This window comes from Neomonachus schauinslandi, chromosome 11 (assembly GCF_002201575.2).
Source record: "Neomonachus schauinslandi chromosome 11, ASM220157v2, whole genome shotgun sequence".
NCBI lineage: Eukaryota > Metazoa > Chordata > Mammalia > Carnivora > Phocidae > Neomonachus > Neomonachus schauinslandi.
The window spans coordinates 15,803,943-15,825,218 of record NC_058413.1 but is presented as its reverse complement, the minus strand read 5'-3'; the positions used below and the strand labels follow the sequence as shown (position 1 = coordinate 15,825,218).

General features: G+C 36.1%; 1 protein-coding gene across 1 annotated transcript in view; it reads right to left on the bottom strand.

Annotated features, from left to right (window-relative positions):
* Positions 1-10,952, bottom strand: part of PHF21A (PHD finger protein 21A) — a 165,255-nt gene extending 154,303 nt beyond the window's left edge. Inside the window, 2 exon segments of the mRNA XM_044919192.1 lie at positions 6,785-6,825; positions 10,931-10,952. The gene's annotated coding sequence lies outside the window, so the exon portion shown is untranslated.
* Between the last annotated feature and the right edge of the window lie 10,324 nt (positions 10,953-21,276).

The following is a 21,276-nucleotide window of genomic DNA, read 5'->3' as shown; positions in this document are numbered from 1 at the left end:
AATGCAATTGAACTCTGCTTTGCATAACGTTACGACAGGATGTTAAAAAATAAACCTCTCATGTATAATAGAGGTGGTAGTCTAGCAATGGATCAGACATTTCCATCTTGACAATGAACACCATCTTCTTCAAGCCTGCCAGCGCATCTCTTTTAGTTGTGTGCATAACTGCAAGTGGTAATAACGTCAAAAGTCTAGACTTGTGAATGTGAGCCTTCCTATTCTGCTCTGCTCATCACCACAATTTAAATGAACTCAATGGCTAATTTCTCTTTTTTTTTCTTTTTTCTTGAATGTGGCCTTAGACATGATTTGAGGTAACCTCCCAAAGCAAAAGTTTGCTTTTGCCAAAATACATTTAAACTTCACTTCTTTCCCTTCTCTTTGTACCTATAAAACCTATAGCTAGAGCAGCTTTACAGCATTCTTACAAACTGAGGAAGGGAACAATCAGGAATCTGAAAGAACCACTACTCCTTAAACCAATTCAATGAGATTCATAATCTTTACACTTCCCAAAAGTTATTTATCTATGGATCAAGTCCATATTCAACCTAAGTTTTCTTAAAACTTCTTTAAAACCTTATTTAACACTTATAATGGAATCATTAACTACAGAATATATTGCTGTGAATATTAATTTTCATTAAATTTGCTTAATCTTGCTAGACTTAAAACATCACTGTCTATCTCTCCCTTACGATCTATATACTATGTTATGTAACACCAAAACACTCTAACTTAAAAAACAATAAATTTCAAAAATATAAAATTCCTTCAAACTTAACATTTGTGAGGCTAGGAAAGGATTACTATACAATGATACTATCAACCAAAATAGGCAGTATTTGTATAGGGGAGACCATTTGGAAAAGGAGATATGTTTCGATAAACTACAAAAGCAATTTTTTAGCTACGTATTATCTTAGAAAATCTATGGAACTGTAATAAATAACTAAATAACAGAATCATGAAGTTACTGAGGTTTTTGTTGTCATGTAAGTTTACTCTATATACAAAAGCAAATGTTAAAACTATAGTATCACTTTAATTTTATTTTTTTCTAAGATTTTGTTTTTAAGTAATCTCAATACCCAACAGGCAGTTCGATCTTACAACCCTGAGATCAAGAGTCACATGCTCCACCGACTGAGCCAGCCAGGTGCTCCCCCTTTAATTTTAAATACTAAAATAATCTTCCTATTTGAATTTGTAACTTATACATATTAGAGTTCAACTTGAATTTGTTGAATTAGTTTTAATTTTTGCAAGGTTCTAATCAGAAAACATATCTAAAAATGCTTCCTTAAAATTTTTGTCAAATTAAGAATCACCTTGAAGTTAAAGGGGTATTTTCAACAATAAAAAGGCCTTATTTGATTTTACTGGTAGTAACATAGAACATCATAGTTCAACTCAACATATAAACTCTGGAAACAAAGAGCAGATTAAAAACATGGAGAACTTACAATATAGAACTTACAACATACACAACAAAGGGTTAACATAATTTATACATTAGAGTGCTCACAAATTTTAAAAATATGAAAAAGCAACTCATAGAAGAGTAAGAATGACCAACAAACATGAAAAACATCCATCTTCAATAGTCAAAGAATTGTAAATTTTAAGAAGATAAGTTTTGTCCTTATTAAACTGACAAAGATCCGTAGAAACAAGAATACTCTGAGCTGTCAGGAGTTTGGGTCAAGTGGCACTTTCATAATTTGCTACTGGTTATCTCTGGGTGGTAGTACAAGGGTTATTTACTTTCAGTTTTTCAGAGTATTGATGTTTTGACATTTTTCCACAGAAAATATGCACTTTTTTTAAAATTAAAAAAAATTAACTGAGGATGGCTAAAGCCTCGGAAAATTTGATACTGATGAAACAAAATGTTCAGGAAAAGAAAAAGTAAAACCAGGATTTAACCTGGAGGCTCTAAAATGTCAAAGAGTGCCTCGCAGGATAAGAAGCCTGTAACTCAAGTTAATGAGGAGCTGACAGCTTTTATTCCTTCATCAGATTGTTGTCTGCTTATTAGAGACAGAGAAAGGCACAAAATTTTATTTGGCGATGACTAAATGCCAATTATTCATTTTATTTCAAAATAAAACTGAAGGGTTAAAAAAGTTAGTGACTTGTTATAGAAAAACTTATGAAGGATTATAAGATTCATTTTATATCCTACTTCTTCAAAAAGTTCTCTTTCTGGATAGCAGTTTTAAGAGATTGGTCTTTACCTAAAGGAGCACATTATATACATATATTTATAGCTTATAAAAACAAGGCAAGCACATGTTGAATCCTTTTAAAAAATATTTTGGGGGTTTAGACAACTTATGCAGCTGTCATAAGACGACTATTTGGGGGCAGTTTATAGCATCATAAAAAAAGTTTTATTTGCTAAATTTGTAAAAAGATGATTTATCATATTTTGACCAATTCCAGTAAGTTACAACTAACAAATCAGTTGCTACAAGGTAAATATAAACAGACTCACAAAGCAGTAATAGACACACTTTACTGAGGTACAATGCCTTTTACCACCCAGCAGCTCTAAATTGCCATCAGAGAGGGCAATTGCCTAGCACAAGATACCAACATTTGTTGTCTTCAGAACCGTACATAGCAAACTACTGGGACACCTAGCGGCTTCTCACCTTCAAATAACATAAAACCAAAAACAGGAACAAATAAAAACTCCACAAGCCAACAAAACAAAAATAATAATCAAATCTCACTAAAAAAAGACAGCTGTGATGTCTGTAAAGCATACTCACTATCCCGCCCAAAACAAGAAAAGACGGATTCCATTTACTTGCTATGTAGCCACTCTCAGCCTCAGGGTTTTTAATTTGTTTGTTTGCTTATAAATCAGAAAAATGGGAACAGTATCATCTACTCATAAAACTGTTATGAGGCTTAAAAGAGATGAAGTTACACGAAAAGCCCTTTGTAAACTACAAAGTTCTTTTTTTTTTTTAGATTTTTATTTATTTATTGAGAGAGAGAGTGATAGAGAGAGAGCATGAGAGGCGGAGAGTCAGAGGGAGAGGCAGACTCCCCGCTGAGCAGGGAGCCCGATGCGGGACTCGATGCCGGGACTCCAGGATCATGACCTGAGCCGAAGGCAGTCGCTTAAACAACTGACCCACCCAGGCGCCCCGTAAACTACAAAGTTCTATGCTCTTCTTAACATACTTAACTCTTCTATTCATACAAACCAACTTTTTAACAAACTTCTCAACACAGTATATCACTGAGAAGACTGTAGGCTTCCCTATTTTCAAATTCTCTAAGCAAGGGGCTTCTAACTATTTTGCTGGGTAGAGTTGTGCTTAGATATGTGACCTCTAGGTCTTTCATTATGATTCTAATAATGTAGTAATGCCATACCTCTGAATTTATTGCTAAGAAACACTGCTCTGTTCCTAAATTGGTATAAACCTTTTTTCCCATCAAAACTCAAGTTGTCTACCAAGTTTCTTTAACTAACAATAAGTCTATAAAACATTGTCCTCCCAGACTGAATTCCCTAAAAATGGACAGCTCAGTGTTCTCTATTTATTTTTTTTTTAAGATTTTTATTTATTGAGAGAGACAGTGATAGAGAGCATGAGAGGGGGAGAGTCAGAGGGAGAAGCAGACTCCCCGCTGAGCAGGGAGCCCGATGCGGGACTCGATCCCGGGACTCCAGGATCATGACCTGAGCCGAAGGCAGTCGCTTAAACAACTGAGCCACCCAGGCGCCCCTTTTTTATTTTTATTTTTATTTATTTTTTATTTTTAAAGATTTTTATTTATTGCTCAGTGTTCTCTATACCAAATACTTACTTGGTGTAAGACTCCAGTTGTTTTTGTTTTTGTTTTTAATTAAGTAAACTCCACATCAAACGTGGGGCTCGAACTCATGACCCGAGATCAAGTCTCATGCTCTATTGACTGAGCCAGCCAGGTGCCCCAAGACTCCACTTTTGATCTATATATTACACAGAACACTGTTTAGAGTAGGTTTAATTTTTTAAAAAAAGAAGTAGAGGGGTGCCTGGCTGGCTTAGTCGGTGGAGCGTGCAATTCTTGATCTTGGGGATGTAAGTTCGAGCCCCCACATTGGGTACAGAGATTATTTAAAATTAAATTAAAAAAAAAAGTAGAAAGTCTTGACAGATCTATGTGTCCTTACTTGTCATGTGTCAAATACTAAAATATCACGTTCCAATTTGTACAGAAATGCTAGGAGATATAATAATATCTTTAACTTTTAACTAACAGTGCTAAAAATGATCACAGATACTAATAAATAAAGCTAATAGGATCACAGATACTAATAATAAAGCTCTTTGGTAGCACTTATTGAAAACTAATATTTCATAACATGAATAAAAATGACATGAAAATATAATATTTTTCTTATTTTCATGGAGGTATTTCTTTGGTGACACTCCACATGTCAACAGAAAATGCTACTGCACAAAGAACTTGGCAATCCTGATTTCAGAGGCTACCTTCCAACACTGGCAAGGTTACTATGCTCAAGTCTTGGTGTTAATAGCTGTTGACAAAAATCACCTTAGCTAGTGAGACTGATGTTTCCTAACCATTAGATTAGATTTATACATACGCATAACACAATTAAATTTATGATAATGTCTGAATGTGTCTGAATAAAAAATATGTATCTCTCCTCTCTGTTTTGGTTTTTGGGGAACGGGCCAGATCCTTATTTAGAAAAAGAAAAGGAATACCTATACAGGTCATACCATCGCAACACAGTGTCAGTCAGGGTTTTGTGACAGCACTCTCTTTGTCATGGTCTGCTGCATTGTCTTGCATCTCTCTCTCTACCACCAATGTTCATTCTGATATGCAGCTTCTACCTCAGCTCCCTGGGCCCGCGCCTAGCTAACACACACATTCTTCTATTTCCTACCTTTCTTTACAGAAATCAAGCACATCTACTAAAATCAGCCCAACTATACCCAACAAGAACATTGCAAGTAAATTTAAAAACTCACAGAAATTCAGAATGAAGGAGTCTGGAGAGTAGTGTATAAGAGCACAGTGACAATGAGGCAGAGATTTTAGAGTTGATTGCCACATTTACTAGAATGCTATTTAGTGACAAAAAATTGTCTAGATAAGCCTGGCCAGAATCATATAAATCTTTACTACACAAAGGGTAACACAAGAGGGTGTGGTGGTCTTGGCATAACCAATAAGTACTTAATAAAAGTGGAAGTTATGGGAGGATAGATTTTAGATCAATTTAAGGAAGAGCTAAGGATTAGAGCTGTACAAAAAAGGAATGGGTTACCTTATGAGGTAGTGGGCTCCCTGTCATTAGAAGTATTCAAGAATGCTGCATATCATATCCCCCTCTTGGAGATTCACAATGCACATTAGCATATTAAAGGTTCTGAGAAGTCCTGCAGTAAAGAAACCTGTTTAACTTTAACGCAGCATTTCCCAAATTATTTGACCACAGAACATTTTTCCCACCCCCACCCCACCTCAATAATATTTACTCATTTCTGTGGAACTAGAATTCCTCAGAATATATTACAGAAAATAATGAGCTACATTTTTTTAAATGTAGTATTCAATATGTACCCGAATAACAATCTGTCAGGGATATAGGAGAAGAAATTTCCACACTGGTAAAAGGCTGGAAGAGAAAGCCCTTAAGGTCCCTTCTCTAAGATTCTGTGATTCTATCACATCTCAAAGAAAAGGGCTATAGGGTTTTGATTATTTATTTTAAAAGGCTCCATGAGAGAAAGGCAAGTAAAATAAAAAGGTAGTAAAATGCAAGGTTAACTGGTTCAAATGCCTCCCCCTTTCATGTTCAAAGCCCAATCCCTAAAAGATAAGAGAGACACCTCAAGGACAGTGAATTATCAAAAAGAAGCCTTCACCAAATATCTACTCCAGCCACTACATTAATTAAAATTTGAGAGAGAGAATTTAAAAAACAAAAACAAAAAAGCCTCGTATTAGGGACCGATCCTATTCCAGCTCTCTGGTTTAATTTTTTATCATAATACATGCTCTCCAAATAAGGTTAATATTTGTTTGATCCTTAGTCACTAGACTGCCCTGTGCAATCTGCGATCTTGAATTAGACATTCAAAAAAATGATTAAAGTGTGACGATTTATAAGCTGTTAGTGTAGATACTAAAGTAGATATTAGGAAAAAAATATGTTGCCTATATGCCCCCACACTGCTACATTTCACTCTCTCTCTTATTTTTTCCTCTTTTAGAATTATACAAACAACACACACTAAAAATGTAGTATCAGACATGAAGCCAATCCAGCAGTAAATTTAAGGATATAAATGCTTAAGACTCCCAAATTTCAAAGTCAAGGTTCCCATAGTTACATTAACCTAGCCATTTTGCACATACACTAAGGCCATCAAATTTAACAGCATATTAAGTAATACAAAACACAATAGGAACCTGAACTTTTGAAATTCCTGACTTTAGAATTTTCAGCTCTAACCACTGCATTAAGAACATTTTTGGCAAAGGGGACCTTTACATTTTAACAGGTTATCGAATGTAGGAACATGCAAGCCCAGCAGTATTATTAGAAACACAAACGCATTTGAGATACAGCTACGTGAAATTAGACAAAAATTCACTTTCACTCAGTGCAAACAGTAAAGCCTCATTTCTGGGAGAGAGCTTTTTTGGAAAAAAAAAAAAATCACTGAACATCTGAATTATTACCCAACTAGCATCAGGCACACTATACCTGCCTCGTGAAAGTACTTACCAATTTTGGGGAAACGGGCTCTCCTTCAGCTCTCTTGCTCCCTACAGCAGAAGAAGGGGAAAATGCAATTAGACTACAAACACAGATTTATGACATGTCATTAAAGCTGAAGACTTACAGATTTCTGACTTTAAGAAGAAAAAACAAAACACACAAAAATCTCCAAAGCTTTTAACCACCACCCCACCCTACTCCAAAAATGGGAAAAGATGTAGTTTTCACAGCAAGGAAAAAAATCCGAAGGCAGTTAAATCTCTAATTTTCCATTTTTCACTTTTCCACAATTTTTCCAAGACAAGGAAAAGTAAGTAGTTGGCAGTCTCCCTTTCCTAAGAGACACACAAAAATAAAATGTACCTCATCTAAATAACACACAAATACAGGCTCATCCCCAACAAATGGGCTTCACTGTTCATTGCTTTATACTAACAAATTAAGGTTACATCACTGACCTTTAGTTTGGTCTTTAAAAGGTCTTTTTTCAATTAATCTTGAAATGGACTTGTCTGATACGAGGCTTTAAAATTAACAGCATTTTATTTGTATCATCATAATTTCTTTTTTTTTTTTTAATTTTATTTATTTGTCAGAGAGAGACAGAGCACAAGCAGGGAGAGCAGCAGGCAGAGGGAGAAGCAGGCTCCCCGCTGAGCAGGGAGCCCGATGTGGGACTCCATCCCAGGACCCTGGGATCATGACCTGAGCCGAAGGCAGCCGCTTAACCTACTGAGCCACCCAGGCGCCCCTGTATCATCCTAATGTCAATTAAACTTTTCATTCACATTCTTCAAGTCTCACCAATTAAGACTGTAAGCTACGTAAACAAACATGCCTTTCTCTCTGCCACATATTTAATCAGTGATAGAGCCAGAAAGAAAATTAAGGTTTTGGGATCTCAATCTAATGCTCAATGATGCTTTTATTAATTACATTTTTTAAGATTAACTAAACTCCATTAAGTTGACTTCTAAGTTAAAAAGTCAAGTCAGGCTATACTGGTTTGTTTCGTTTTGTTTTTTAAGATTTTATTTCTAAGGGGCGCCTGGGTGGCTCAGTCGTTAAGCCTCTGCCTTCGGCTCAGGTCATGATCCCGGGGTCCTGGGATCGAGCCCCGCATCGGGCTCCCTGCTCCACTGGAAGCCTGCTTCTCCCTCTCCCATTCCCCCTGCTTGTGTTCCCTCTCTAGCTGGCGCTCTCTCTGTCAAATAAATAAATAATGTAAAAAAAAAAAAAAAAAAAGATTTTAAGTAATCTCTACACCCAACATGGGGCTCAAACTCATGACCCTGAGAGCAAGAGTCACATGCTCTACTGACTGAGCCAGCCAGACACCCTATATTGTTTATTTTTAACTCTTCCCCACTCCAAACTTCTTTTTCAGTTAAAAAACATGAGGAAACAAAAATTAAAATTTTTCTAATATTTTACTATTAAATTATTTAAACTCCACATACCATGCTCTAAAACTTCCTTATGTTTTAAACATAGTATGTTTGTTGACTGATGTTACTTCAATAGTGTTCTCATTTCGAGGGATATCGTAAAAAATCTTCATGTCATCCAGATTATAAATTTTTATTTAATCAAGTACAGTCATACCAAACATGCAGTAAAATAATTTAAAAGAGCCCCAGTTCAAGCAGTTAACATTCATTTCCAAAAGAAATTCAATTTGCTGTTTTATCCTGCCTTTTCTTTAGCAGCAGTACTTCTGAAAGTTCTCAAGTCCATATAAATGGCTATTTTAATCACCAAGATTAGAATGACTTCCAACCAAAAGAAAAATCATGCCAAGGTCTGTAGCATGATGTGGTTATTTAAAAGTGGATTCTCAGAAGGAAAAAAAAATTGTAACTATGTGTGGTGATGTATGTTTACTAAACTTATTGTGGTAATCATTTTGCAATACACACATATATTGAATCATTATGCTGTATACCTAAAACTAATAATAATGTCACAGGTCAATAATATCTCAATTTTTAAAAAGTGAATTCTTAACATTACAGATAGTACCTACAGGATTCTGTACCACTCAGGCACATAGTAAATGTTCAGTAAATATCTGTTAAATGAATGAATTGACTAAGTGGACCCTTAACTTTGTTGATGACTTATTTTCCCTATGAGATATTTCTTGTTAGCTTTCTCATGCTGGTGATAATTTCTTATGCATCAATCCCCCACAGCATTATTTGTTAAATGAATGACTCTGGATAAAAAAAAGTAGATAAGAGAAGAAGATATTGCCATTTTAAAATATAATGAAAAGGAAAAGACTGATATATTGTACTAAATCAAGAACTTCTGTTCATCAAAAAAACACCATTCAGAGAATGAAAAAACAAGGCACAGAATTGGAGATGACAATTCCAACACATAGAATAACAATGGTTTATAACCAGAACATATGAAATATGTTGAAACTCAAAGTGATCAGAATAGAATTGGGATTTTTACTTTTACTTATATGGCATTTGAGAAAGTAGAGTCACATGAATTCTTCTGAAAAGTCATAATTCAGTAAAAAGACACAATGGATGAACACCTTATCTCTAGGGCATTTTCTCCAAAAATCAATAGCAGAGTTAATCCCAAATTGATAAAGAATTTTACCATGATATCGTGAAACCATGAAATCATAAAACTAGTCATAGAACTGCTTACAGGGACTGTAGATATCACATAGGAAATGAAAGGCTGAGAGGTTAAATGACTTCCCCAAAAGTCACACACCAATTGGTTGTAAAGCTGGAGAAAAGCTTACAGACCCTGAGATTCCTTTGACTGAGCTGGCCTTTCCACGAGACCTCACCGCCTCTTAACCAGGTGCAGCAGTAACACTTCTAAGAAACAGTAAATACTGGCAAAATATTTTTGGAAAAGTCTCCATATAAAATTTTAAAGAAAAATTATTATACGTAAGCTATATAGGGCAGGTCTTAAAACTTGAGATCCTTCATGCCTAAGGGATCCTCATGAATGGGCTTTAGAGGGGTTTGCCAACCCTACGATACTATATGCTAAGTTCTGTATAAGAATATAAGAATTCTGGGAAGAGGAGACCCACACCTCTTTGCAAAGAAGTTCAGATACTAAAAAACAGTCAATTATTTTTAGACTAGTGATTTTTAAACACTGTGCATCACAACTACTAGTGTTTCTTCTAATTGACTACCATTTGAAAACTGATTTAAAAAAGATTTTATTTCTATAATTTAGTAAGGGCGAGTGAGCAAGAAAGATCTATACATAAATGTGTACTTTAACACTACCTATATGCAAAATGTATTTAAGTCTGAAATTCAAGTTTGATTTAAGGTGACTGAAAGTCCACTTAATTTCTCACATACTCTTCATACTCAGCTAAGGGAGTTAAAAATTTTAACCATATTTGCTTAAATTTTTCAAATATAGATTTATTCTTAAAAATGCACTCAGAACACATAAGTTGGACTAAATGAAATTATTTTTGCTTTTAGAGATGAATATTATCTTGCTAACATAACTTCCCATGATTTTTTGCAAACTAAAGATGGTTCACCTCTCCAGAACTTCACAGGGAGCTGCTTTAATTAGAGCTGGTAAAGAAATGAATCATTCAGATTTCTAATATGGTTGTAAAATTTAAAATTCCATCACTAAATCAAAGGTGATTAATAACAACTTAAGTACCTTTTGTAAAATATCTAAAACCTTTGTATGAAGAACATATATTAAATAATAAACAAATTTTACAGAGAAAAGGTTTAACATTAGATCATGTTTTAAATTAGGCTAAAATTCATCCCACTACAAATTCGAACAATTAAGTTTATAGTCTGTGCTCAATCATAAATTTTGATAAGGGACTAGAATAGCACAGATAATTGTCATTCAAAGACACTTTAAAATGTCACCTTACGCAGAAGATTCAATCTCTTCTCTTCTACTACACCAAGCTGATACACTAATTTTATATACAATAAGTTTTACTGCTTTTTATCTGCCCTTCCTAACTTCTAACAGAAAGCATAAATAAGTTTGAAATACATTTAAATGCAAACAAGTGCTCAGAAGAAAAAGCAGAATCCTACTTAATGAGATTTAGTCCTTTAGGTCCCAATATCATAATCATCCTGTGTACCCCATTCCTCTTAGTCTTACCCTCTCATGGACATCCCTCTAGCACTTCTCCCCTCAGTTTCAAGAAGCATCAATTTTCCCCTCATTACTGGATCATTTTGTTTCTTCCATCTTTTTTTTTTAAAGATTTTATTTCACTACACCCAACATGAGGCTCAAACTCACAACCCCAAGATCAAGAGTTGCACGCTCCATCAACTGGAGCCAGCCAGGAGCCCCGTTTCTTCCATCTTAAAAAAAAAAAAAAAAAAAGCCTCCCTTGACTCCATATCCTTCTCTAGTTACTGTCCCATGTCTATGCTCCCGTTTATAAGAAAACTCCCTCAAAGAGTTAACCATATCTCTGTCCCTAGTTCCTTCTCCCCATCCTCTACTGGACTCACTCCATTAGGGCTTTGGCCTCCTTCTATTCTCAAGATTACCAATGACCTCCCTGTTGCTAAAGCCAATAGAAAAATCTCAGCCCTCACTTCCAGGTTTGATCAGTAGTATTTGACCCAGTGGGTCATTTCTTCCTTCTTGAAACCCCTTCTCTCCTGACTCCCAGGACACCACCCAATCTTGATTTTCCTCCTAATCTCTCTGGCCACTGTTCTGGATTTCTTATGCTGGTTTCTTCTCATCTCTCAAGACCTCAAAATGTCGAACTGCCCCAGGGCTCAGTTCCTGGCGCTCTTCCCATTAGGTAATCTCACCCACTCTCATGGCTATAAAATGATCTGCACACTGGTGACCCAAATTTTTATCTCCAGCTCAGACCTTTCCCCTGAATTCCAAACTCATATACCCAACTGCCCACTCAATACTTGTCAAATAGGTTTCTCAAGCTCAACGAGTTCAAAAGTAAACTCTTGACTACCTATCCCCCAACCTCCTCTTCAGAGTCATCCCCACTTCAGTAAGTGGCAACTCCATCCCTTCAGGCCAAAATCTTAAAGTCATGCTTGACTCCTCTTCTCTTTTTTCCACACCCTATATCCAATCTAATAGCCAACCACCTTGCATCCACCTTCAAAATACAGACTTTGACCACTTGTGTCAACTCCACTACAACCTCCTTGATCCAAGCCACCACCATATCTTTCACTTAGATTATTACAATAGCCTCCTAACTGCCCTCCCTCCTTTCCATCTTTGTCTTGCTACAGTCTATTCTCTCAGCAGCCAGAGTACCTCTTCAAAATCCAAGACAGATCCAGTTACTCCTCTATTCAAAATCTTCCAATGGTTTCCCATCACACTCAGAAAAAAAGCTGAAGTCCTTTGAAATGGCCCACGAGACTCTAAGTGATTTGGGCCTCTGCTACTCTCAGACCTCATCTCCTCCTCTCCCCATTGCTTAATCTGTTCCAGCCATACTGACCTCTTTTTTGCACTTCAAAAACTCAAAACAAGTTCCCTTCTCAGGGCTCTTCTATTTGCTTTTCCCTCCGACTGGAACACTCTCTGCCATAAAATATCTTCATGGTTCACTCCCTCAAAATGTTTAGGAAATCTACAGCAGTTGCAAGAGGAGAATACTAAAATAAAGATTACAATTGTCCTCAGAATTGTTCCTCTCCCCAAACTTACTGTGGGGATGTTCTTTCTTATGCTAACAATACCCTTTTTACTGTCTCTCCACCTAGCCAAATCTTGGCCAGTCATTCAGGTCCAGATGAAGATTCAGTAATAAGTGGAGACCTTCCCTAACTATCCCAACTCCCAACTCTTCCTTTCTTTGAATTCTCAGATAGTTTATCATCTCTCACATTCATCTTAAAATTTAACCACATACTGTCCCACATTGTAACTTATATGTCTTATCTCCCTGACTACACACACACACACACACACACACACCCACACACGAGTAAAAATAATGCCTTGCACAAGTAGTTCTCAAACCTGTATCAGGGTAACTCTAAAACTTCAAAAAAAATACATAAATTCACAGGCCCTACCCTTAATAATTCTGAATTCATGATGTTTGATTTAGAGCCCAGATATCTGTATTTTTTTAACTCCCTCCAGAAGATCCTGATGGGTAGGGATTAGGAATCATTGCCTTACAGTCCTCCATTTCCTTCAGTACCTAGGAAAGTAGGCCTTCAAATAGCCTACGGCTAGAATGGACACCCCAGAGAACCAAATCCATTCCTTCATCCACAGGGGAACAGCAATCCAAGAAGTCTACATGACTAGCCAAAAGCTACAAAGATAGTAAGAGGCAAAGCCCAGCCTAAAACCCAGATTTACTGCTCTCAATCTCGGAATCCTTCCATTAGACTGTGCATAAATAAATGAAAGTAATAAAAATCCACAATTCACAGGAAACAGTGATTTTCTAATATTTGACCAGTGAGTGCAATGTCCAAGCTCTAAGACAGTGCACATTATGTTTGAAAATGTGAGCAACATTAGCTGACAAAAGACGTAAGAGGCCAGAGAGTAACTGAGGGAAGGCTTACAAATAAAAAAATAATTTTTACCAAGTCCTCTTGCAATATGTATAAAAACTTACAAAATCATCTATTTTATAGTTGAGAAGTATTAGGAGAAATAAACGGAAAGAAGAAATCTTGCTTCATCATGCTATAAAGTACAAAAATCCTTATTTACAAGCTTCCACAGCTCACAAAGCTATAAAAGTTTTCTGAGTCTAATCATAACATAAACTTCTTAATTACAGATCAGACTTAGTAAATCACCCCTTTTCCCAAGATAACTCAAACTCTTATCCTAATAATCAGCTAACCTCAGGACCAAAACTCTTGCCATCGACAACAAAAAAACAACTCAGGTATCTATAAGGCATTACAAAAGAGTTTGGGTTTATCCTGGTGTATAGGGATTTAAGCAAGTGTCTCCTATTAACACTAATGGGAGTTCTGGGTGTAAACCATAAGCACCAAGGAGGAGGATCAATGCCCAGCACTGTATCTGCCAAAACCCTTTCTACTGCACTAACTGCAACTACTGGGACTTGTTCTCTCAGAAATGGGATAATAGACCCGAATTCCTATGTCTCTAAAGCACAAAGATAATTCAAATAAAAGTCACTAAGGAAGGTCACTGGTAAACACCTGATTTTAAAAACATACAAGAAACAGCTAAATTAAAACAACTGACACACTGAGGAAATTTTAGAAAATAGCACCAACCAATATGCACAGAAGAAACTAGTGAATTGCTGGAGATAAAATACCTGACACAAAAATTCAACAAGATTAAGTCAATCAAATTTTTAAAAATTAGAGCACGATAAACCCAAGTATAGCCAGGAGCCTGTCCAAAGAAACACATACACACAAAACAAAACAAAAACTCCTCCCCTGATGGAGCCCTAAGTACACTACAACCCTTGCTTTTAAAACACAGAAGAAAACTCCTGCTGTATTGATAGCCAGGAATAATCACAGAGTACTTCCAGACAAACGGATAACAATCACAAGCTGCCAAGGACGACCAAAACTAACTAAATAAAAATTACAGCACCTTATTGTGTTCCATACTGCCTCACTTCTCAATATAGCACTGCTGTACTCACCAGGCTGGAAAATGAGCAGGTGCCTTTCAGGCTATAGAAAAATTAGTGACACACACACACACCAATCACAAACACAAACACAAAGGGAATGATATTTTTTCACTTGAAGGGGTTTAAGAAATGCAAGGCTTCGCGGTAGGCCTAGAAAACTAAGAGTAGGCCTTACCGAAGAAATGAGGAAAAAGCCAAGGTTTAACTCCAAATCCACATTCAAAGACTAAAAGAATTAACATTTATCTCAATTAAAAATGCTTTGGCAACAACCCTTTTTTTAAAAAAAAAAGAAAGAGAAATTAAGATTTCCCCCATTTCTAAATCCCAAGAGAAAATTAGAATCTTTTCTTTCTACACTGGTTTAGCTCCACAACACAAATAAAAAAGAACCCTGACTTAAGGCCTGAAAACTAAACATGGTTCCGTAACATTCACAGTAAAAACAAAACACAAAACTATGTAGTCCAACATATTGATTCTTTATCGTTGCTGCTATCATTAATGAACATTTAGCTTTGTGTCTGTACTTTGAAATGTCAATGAGAAATTGAAAAAGCTACAATATATGCTGCGGATTTTAACTTTTGAAACAAAAACCACAAAGAAACACGAGTCTGAAGCATAAAGCCTCAATCATGCTGATAAGTAAGTGGTCCTAAAAGTTGAAAGTGAAAGCAATATACACCAAAAAAAAAAAAAGAAGAAGTTTGCTTGATATTAATGCTAGCCTTTAAAACCAAAAATATGTTCTGTTACAGAAGACTGAAATCAGGGCTTCCATTAACCTTGTTAAAAAAAAATCCCATGAGCATGGATTTTTTTCCTAAGTCTCTTCATCAGAGCAGCATGGGGTCCCATTAGGCACCCTATTTTACTTCCACCTTATAAATAACGTTAGCTATTCGCTATTTCCATGGAAACCAAGTACAGAGAAACCCACTTAAATGAATACCGGTTAAAGGAATAAGTTTTATTTTAGAAAGATTTTGCTGCTCTAGATGAACTCTACTGGGGAATACTACAAAGTCATCTTAAGTATAATTTTTAAAAATATGTCTTTGGTGTAGGGGAAGCTTATTAGCAGTCCTGTTAAATAAGTACACTCCTTGCACTAAACTAAATATGCCAAACAGCATCGTAACATTAAAGATACCTTTTCAATGCATTTCATGGGGATTTAGATGCACAACACCCAATGACTATGCTTCCTCATGCATTGGGGTGGAATAATTATCCTTATGGGTCTAATTTAAACTAATAAAAGCAAGGAAATTCAGAAATAAGTCTACCATCACCTTGTGACTAGTAATGAACAGGCCCCACAACTGCAGGCATATACATGACTTACTACTCCTCCAAAGAGGAGTGAACAAGGGAGCAAATAACTTAAGTTCCTAATCACCGTTATCACGTCCAGGGATAGCAGATAGTCAAAACTCCCTCTTCAACAAACTATTTTACAAGTTATAACATGTATTCCTTAGTCAATTGGTATTTACACTTAGGTGAAATAGAACATTCAAAGGACAAAATGCTGAACAAGATTTAAGAATTTCCAATTTTAAGTTGCCCCACATCCTCTAGAAAAGACCATTACTGGTGGCTCATACAAAAGTTGCCAATAGGCAAGTGTACATAAAATGCAACTAAGAAGGATAGTAAATTCAAAAACTAATAATCAGTAAGTTTCTAAAGATAGAAGGGGTAAAAAAACTAAAATCTTTCCAGCAGACGTGGTTCTCCGTTAAGTTAGTAGTGATTCAGACACCTTCAATAAGTTAAAAGACAAATGAAAGCAGTATTATCCTAAAGGATGATTATCAGTACTAAATTTACAATGTATGAAAAGAGTTAACATTCTCACACACATTTTTTTCTTTGAGTATATCAACAGATCTATTTGTACTGCATGTTTTAAAAACATAAAAGTACTTTCCTTGTATGTTTCACACACTGTAAACATTGGCAAAATGATAACTTGAAGTTGGGTTAAGAATAATGTGGTGTTTGCTAATATTATTCGCTCTGCTTTTGCATATGTTTTTAAATTTCCATACAAAGAAGTTTTTAAAAGTCCTATAAAGTTAAAATTCTTGTGTCAAATAAGTTTTTCAGTATGTATAATTATATAATAAATGAAACACCTTGTATAGATCTTAGAAGCTACTGAATTTAGATCCAATACGGCCATTAACTTAACATTTAACCACAACTAATTTCCAAGTTTTACTTTTCTTACCAAAACAATTCAGTTAACAGTTTAAAACCACCAGGAGAAATCTGGAAAGGAAAAGATCTGCTATTTTGCAATTACCAATTAATGAAATGCAATCAATGCCTAAAAACAAGGCATTATAGCTGTATTTTGCATTTTACAAACTAAAGAAAGAAATTCTACTAGTCCTCTCTGTTACTAAATCAGAATACTTTTAGAATCGGCAACACCATAATTTCCAACTCCTTTTCCAATTAGGTCCACAGGAGTACAGAGAACCATCTAATCAATTAATGCTTCCTAGTTCCCTTATCTTAGTTTAAGGAACAAAGCTCCCCTTTCCCCACTATGCCCCCACCTCACCCCCTACCAGAAAATATAGCAACTTCTGAGGTAAAAAGGTCTTTTTCTATTCTCTTCCTTAGTCCAGATATAAAATGTTTCACAAATAACTCAGTTACTTCGCAAGTGATTTTGAGCTATCTATTATCCAACTCCTGGCTAAGGGCCCAAAACAAGGAGGTCCACAAACTGTTAAAGCCTTAACGTCTTGATAACAGCTCTGTTTAAAAACTAATCATTACAATGGTGTTTTGTTTTGTTTTGGAGAGAGAATAAACTGGTGGTGGCTTTGGAGGGAGTGATGCACAGCGGACGGGACAGCGTATACAGAGAAGAGATGGCAAAGAGACAGTAAAGGAGAAGGGAGAGAAAAGGCAACGGAGGGAGTATGTGCAATCGATGTACATCTCTCTGTGAAGCAGCTAATGTACCACTGAACCAGACAGGTTCCCGCATTAAGTCTAGTAGGAGTTCAGCCCTGACATGAATGGCCCAACTTTTACGAATTGGTCAGAGACAGACTGATTTTCAAAATTGTACAATTCTTTTTTTTTTAAAAGATTTTATTTATTTATTTGAGAGAGAGAATGAGAGAGAGAGCACATGAGAGGGGGGAGGGTCAGAGGGAGAAGCAGACCCCCTGCTGAGCAAGGAGCCCCATACGGGACTCGATCCCGGGACTCCAGGATCATGACCTGAGCCGAAGGCAGTCGCTCAACCAATTGAGCCACCCAGGCGCCCAAAATTGTACAATTCTTTAAAACAACTCAAAAGACCTCATAGGGTCTATTTCTAACTCCTGTATTTATTGAAATGAAATACACTTCTAAACTTCCTATAATTCCATTCACCCAAGAGAAGCAACTGTTTTGTAAGCCCTACATAAAGAATACTTAATACTGTGCATACACTATGCTAATTCTAAAACTACAAAGCTTCACTTACTGACCACTCTAGCAATTGTAAAGTAACATTACAACTTTTTTAATTGAAAGAAAACTATACTGGGGCTCCTGGGTGGCTCAGTCAGTTAAGCATCTGACTCTTGGTCTCAGCTCAGGTCTTGATCTCAGGGTTTTGAGTTCAAGCCCCATGCAGAGCCTACTTAAAAAAAAAAAAGAAAGAAAACTACACAGCCTGCTATAAAACTGTTCAATTTTTAAAATAATTGTTGAGATAAAGTACAAGCACATTATCAAAACAAACTTGCTGGAATTTCTGCTCAGAAAGCAGAAACAGTTGTTTTAGGAACACAGGCAAAATAAAATCTAGTAAATGCTCCTATCCACCTCCTAGGCCTTTATTAACTGGTACAGTTGGGTAAGTAAGAACAAAAAGTTAATGGAAGCTATTATTCTACTTTAACTCAAATGCTCATCAGTGGTAACACATGCCATATTCAGGGTGTTGTGGTAAGCTATTGCAAATGTATTTGCTGAATCCTAGGGAAAAAAACTATACAGATCAAAGAAGTTTCAGATCCAAATTGATAGTGAATAAAATTAATTCTATTTCACACTTAATGATCATTACCCCTCCCTCAATTACGGATTTCACTTACCAGATAGATACCTACACACACACACACACACACACACACACACACTAACGGACATATTAAAAACTCAAATCCTTTACCAAAAAATATCTTAAGTCTGAGATCATTGTAAGGCGGAAACTTTAAGAGTGACTTTTCTCATAACCAACTTGTTCTCAGGCCCAGTTTCTAGGCTCAATACAGGTAACATACGACAATTAAATATAGAAAGAAAATAACAATTGCCATAAGAAAAGACCAGGCACCAGATGAGAGGAAATTTCAGAGAGGCAAAATGCCCCAAATCAGAAGGCAAATAAATGATGTCCATCGTTACTAGAAAGCATTTGTGTGCCTCTACAATTATTTCCACTAGTTATTCCACTCAAGCATAACACGTGTTCTCAGGGGTTAAGCACACACTTTGTCCCAAGCAGCTGACCCAAGGGACTGACCAGCTGATTAGGATTTTAGACTTTTCAGTTATAAGGCCTAGTCTACTCCTGACTCCATGCTACGTGACCTACTGTAAACCACATCACTATGCTGGGACAAGAAATAGGTTTATATATATCACTACGAGTTTTTTAAAAGTGCCCTATAATATTTTTTTAAAGTCTCTTAAAACTGACATATTCCCACATATTTTCTATTTCTCCCAGAGCTTTCACAAACAAGGACTCATTAGATACACTCTTCCCACCCGTACCTTTTCTCACCATGACATTTCAGGAAAAAACCCTCCTTTCCAAACTAAGCTGTTCCATATTTACTCTTTCCCCATAAACTTTTAGTGGGACTGTAACCATTAACAATGATAACAGCAGTTATTGCTTATCAAGTGTCTTAAGAGTTCCTCATTTTATCTTCACGTCAATCCCAGAAGGTTGGTGTTACCAACCCTACATCACAGATGAAGAAACTGACGTCCAAATGAACAGCACAGGGCTTGGTGTACAGCATGTGTGAGAGACATCTTTGTTGAAGGGAGCTTAAATAATTAGCCCAAGGTCACACACTCAACTTTAAGTGGTTGTACAGAGATTCCAACCCAAGGGTCAGACCACAAAGCTCAGGCTCTTTTCCCACTACGCAGCATTTGTCCCAAGCCTTGAGGAGAGAAGAAAGGACTTGAGAATTAAGGTTAAGTAATACCTAACGATAGTTACTATTTATTTAGCACGTACTATGTGTCAAGAACTTAACTGCAGTTTATATGTTAACTTATTAATTCCTCATTACAACCTCAAGCTATAGGCACTATTATTTATTCATATTTTACATATGAAGAAACAGAGGCAGAGGCACAGAGGGTGAAGTGATTTGACCATTATTCCAGAGCTAATACGTGGCAAAGCCGCAATTTGAGATCCAGTGCGGATACTCAACCACTGAGCTTTATTTACTGCCATGCTAAAAACTTCCCTTCATCTGAACTGCATGAAAACAAAACTTTTAACCTTTTCAACAAAATTACTGGATTGTGAGCCTTTGTGCTTTGACTACTTACGAGAAAACTATAGTACTCTTCTAAGCACGCACGCCAGACTTCTTTACAGGCACAAAGGACATGCCCCTGGTGATTAGATCACTGCACTGCTCAGGAAGTGGCACACTGTAAGGCTGGTTAAGAGCCCCCAGCCCATCTCTCTCCACACTTAGAATCACACTAACCATGCACTGCAAGTAGGCAATTCAGAGATGTCCCAGCGCAATCTTCTATAAAATGAACGTCAGTCTGGAAGTATCCAAGTGTGTACGGTAGTACCCTTCCAACACCCTTTCTCCTTCTTCCCAAACACCATAAAGAACACCGCAAAAGGAATGAATGAATCTAAGCTACTTAAAAATCATAACAAATGTCCAATGATAACTACAAATTTAAATGAGAAAAAAATGCAAAATTCTCATAGTTTTGTAACTTGTCCAAATTCTACATTCAAAAAAGGATGGGCCTCAAAAAAAACAAAAAAAAAAAAACAAAAAAAACCCACACACACAAAAAAGCATAGGCCTCTCTGAAAGTCTCAATTCTTAGACTACCTTATTATCATAAATGTGCCTTGAAAGGTGAGAGAAAAATCAATTTTTACCTCAGATTCTGAATATTTTGATATACATATTTAAAAGAAAAATCATTACTGTTACAAGTTACTGGGCTTTCCACCTTAATATCTACAAGTATGATAATGTATTTAATTATATAAATAAAAATAATGAGCATGGATTTAATATTTGTATGCTAACATGTAATACACCCAGAAAAATAAATACAGAAGAACAGGACTGGACCTGGAGGTACTGAGAACTTGACACAATGAGAAAAGGAACTATTGCAGCTCCCTCCATTGACATCGTAAAGTTGCCACATTTTCTGGGCTCTCTTTTGAATTAATGTGGCATCTGTTCCAAGTACAGCATGCTAACATTTTACTAAAAGATATTTTCATTCTACATTTGTATGTGGTTTGCTTTTTATTTGAACTCCTGTTTTATTTCAGTGGTCATTATTTCTTTATACCAAGTTGTCCATTTGGCATTCCAAATCTATCTCCCCTGTGCACAAAAAGGGTGAGGAACCATCAGTTTAAAACCCTCTAACAGCAATAATTATAATATGCTTTGCATATAGATTAAATAAAGAAAATAAGCAGCACAAAGATTTTTGTAGGCTTTTTAGTATCAGGTCCTGATAAGTTAACAGCATCTGTTCCTTTCAGAAAAAGAATTCCGCTCTGAAGTACTGGCGG